Here is a 2996-nt window from a genome sequence, read left to right as displayed (position 1 = left end):
TAGCCTGGTGCTTCCCTAATAAACCTCATAATCTGTGAGTTCTGTGTGGCCACTGCAGCAAATTATCGAACCCAGGAGGGAGGTGGTGGGTGCTTTGGGAGGAACGGTTGGTGAAAGGGCTGGAGGGAGGCAGCATGTCTGGCCTTGCAGTAATAGGTCTTGGGTCACTGCTGATAATCCTGCTTTCCCCTTGTGGGGTTATAGGAGGTCAGAACATGTGGCCTCCTTGCCGTTTTTGCAGATAGTGACTGGTGGAATCCCTGTGACTATAGCCCTGGGTTACCCTTTGGGCCTACAAAGAGACATGCTTGCATGGTTGGTTCTCAGCCCAATAGTAGAAAGACCTACATGCACCTACCTACTCTAGGGAGATTCACCCCTTGGAACAATCAGCCATGAGACACCAGAGATGCAGCATTCACATAGAGGGAAAGCTGGACAAACAGAAATGCATGGTTAAGAAGGGCACAGGGAAGGGGTAGTTGTAAGGAGGGGAGAGAAGGGGAGGTTTTTATGGTTCAGGATGGAAACTGGGGAGTGAAATCAAATGTGCCTTAACTATTAAAAGTAAAATGAGTTTGCTTTGTAAATTTGCACCCAAAGCACAATTATACACACACACACACACACACAAGTAAATATGTAGATAGACAGTCAAGCTGAATAGGAGTAGGATGGTGAATGGTACTACACCCACCAACAGGTTTGACAGAGGCTATCTCTACCTATATGTTGTTGTTGTTGTTAGGTGCTGTTGAGTCGTTTCCAACTCATAGTGACCCCATGCACAGCAGAACGAAACACTGCCCGATTCTGTGCCAGCTCCATGATCCCTGTTATACCTGAGCCCATCATCACAGCCACCGTGTCAATACATCTCTTGTGCAGTAATGTATCAGTGTTTCTACACTATTCATAAGGTTTTCCCTGGCCAATTCTTTGAGAAGTGGATGGCCTCTTCCTTCTTGCTAGTCTGTCTCACTCTACAAGCTGGGATGATACCTGTGCACCATGTGCATCTTGTTGGGTTTGAAACACCAGTAGCTCAGCTTCAAAACTCATATCAACATGTCACCATGGTAGGACAAACCAACAGACAAGTTTGTCTCCCTGTTGGAAACCTCTCATACCACCCTTACCTGGGTCCCTGCGGCTGACTGCTCCTCTGTTCGGATTCCTGAGCCTTTTAATCCCCTTTCTCCCACTCCCCCACCCTTCTGCTTTGGGCGTGCTTGAGTTCCCTCTCTTCACCTGGATCCCTGCAGCTGACTCTCCTCTGTCCGAGTTCCTGGCTTTTAATCCCCTTTCTCCTGCCCTGCTGCTTTGGGCGTGCCTAAGTTCCCTTTAATCCTCTTTTATCCCGCTCTCCTGCCCTGCTGTTTAGGAGTGCCTGAGTTCCCTCTCTTCACCTGGATCCCTGTAGCTGACTGCTCCTCTGTCTGGGTTGCTGGTTTTTAATCTCCTTTCTCCCACTCTCCCGCCCTCTTGCTTTGGCTGTGCCTGAGTTCCCTTTAATCCCCTTTCTCTCACTCCCCTCCCCTGCTGCTTTGGGCGTGCCTGAGTTCCCTCTCCTCACATGGATCCCTGCGGCTGATTGCTCCCCTGTCCAGGTTCCTGGCTTTTTACCCCCTTTCTCCTGCTCTCCTGCCCTGCTGCTTTGGGTGTGCCTGAGCTCCCTTTAATCCCCTTTCTCCCACCCTGCTGCTTTGGGCATGCCTGAGCTCCCTTTAATCCCCTTTCTCCCACTCTCCCACCCTGCTGCTTTGGGCGTGCCTGAGTTTCGTCTCCTCACCTGAATCCCTGCGGCTGACATATATACATATATGTGCTGCAAATATGTCTACAAATAAAGTAGAGCATAAGTTCTTAGTCATAGCCAAACACCTTGAGGGAATGAGTTACTGGACATAGGGGCTCAGGATCATAGCCTCTGGGAACACTAAGGTCAATTGGCATAACATAGTACACAAACACAATGTTATACATCCCACTTCAGTGAATAGCTACTTGTGAGTGGTCATCTAAGGTACAACTATTGATCTCTCCTCATCACGACCAAAGAAATTGTTGTCGTTAGGTGTCATCAAGTCAGCTTCGACACAGTTAGACTCTATGTACAGCAGAATGAAATGCTGCCTGGCACCCTCCTCACAATCCCTGCTACACTTGAGCCCATCATTGCAGCCAGTGTTTCAGTTCACCTCATTGAGGACCTTCATCTTTTTCTCTGACCCTCTACTTTACCTAGAATGTTATCTTTCTCCAGGGACTGGTCTCCTTTGACAATATGACCAAAGTAGGTGAGAAGAAGTCTGGCCATTCTCGCTTCTAAGGAGCATTCCAGCTTTACTTCCTGCAGGGAAAATTTGTTCATTCATGTGGCAAAACCAAAACCAATTCTGCCGTCGAGTTGGTTCCAACTCATAGCGACCTCTCCTTGAATTTCCAAGGTGATATTACTATGGAAGTAGATTGCCCAACCTTTCTTCTAAGGAGTGGCCAGTGGGTTTGAACCAACAGTCTTCTGTTTAGCAGTCAAATGTGTTAGGCACTACACCACCAGAGCTCCTAAAAACCAAACTCACTGCTGTCAAGTCTGATCTGACTCATAACAACCCCTCCTTGGGTTTCTGATGGGGTATCACTACAGAAGTATATTGCCCAACCATCCTTCTGAGGAGTGGCTGATGGTTAGTAGTCAAATGCTTTAGGTACTGTGCCATGTTCTTCTGGCAGTCCATGGTAATTTCAGTATTCTTTGCCAATACCATGATTCAAAAGTGTCAACTCTTCTTCAGTCTTCTTTATTCATTATCCAGTTTTCATATGTATTTGAGGCAATTCAAAATATCATGGCGGGGGTTAGGCACACCTTAGTCCTCAAAGTGACATCTTTACTCCTTAACACTTTAAAGAGGTCTTTTGCTTCATACTCGCCCAGTGCAATACGTCATCTGATTCCTTGACTGCTGTTCCCATAGGTGTTAATTTTGGAT

Source organism: Orycteropus afer, unplaced genomic scaffold (genome assembly GCF_000298275.1).
Source record: "Orycteropus afer afer isolate SDZICR_OR568_19922 unplaced genomic scaffold, OryAfe1.0 scaffold00280, whole genome shotgun sequence".
Taxonomy (NCBI): Eukaryota; Metazoa; Chordata; class Mammalia; order Tubulidentata; family Orycteropodidae; genus Orycteropus; species Orycteropus afer.
The sequence above is the reverse complement of the archived record's forward strand: the minus strand, read 5'-3'. Positions refer to the sequence as shown.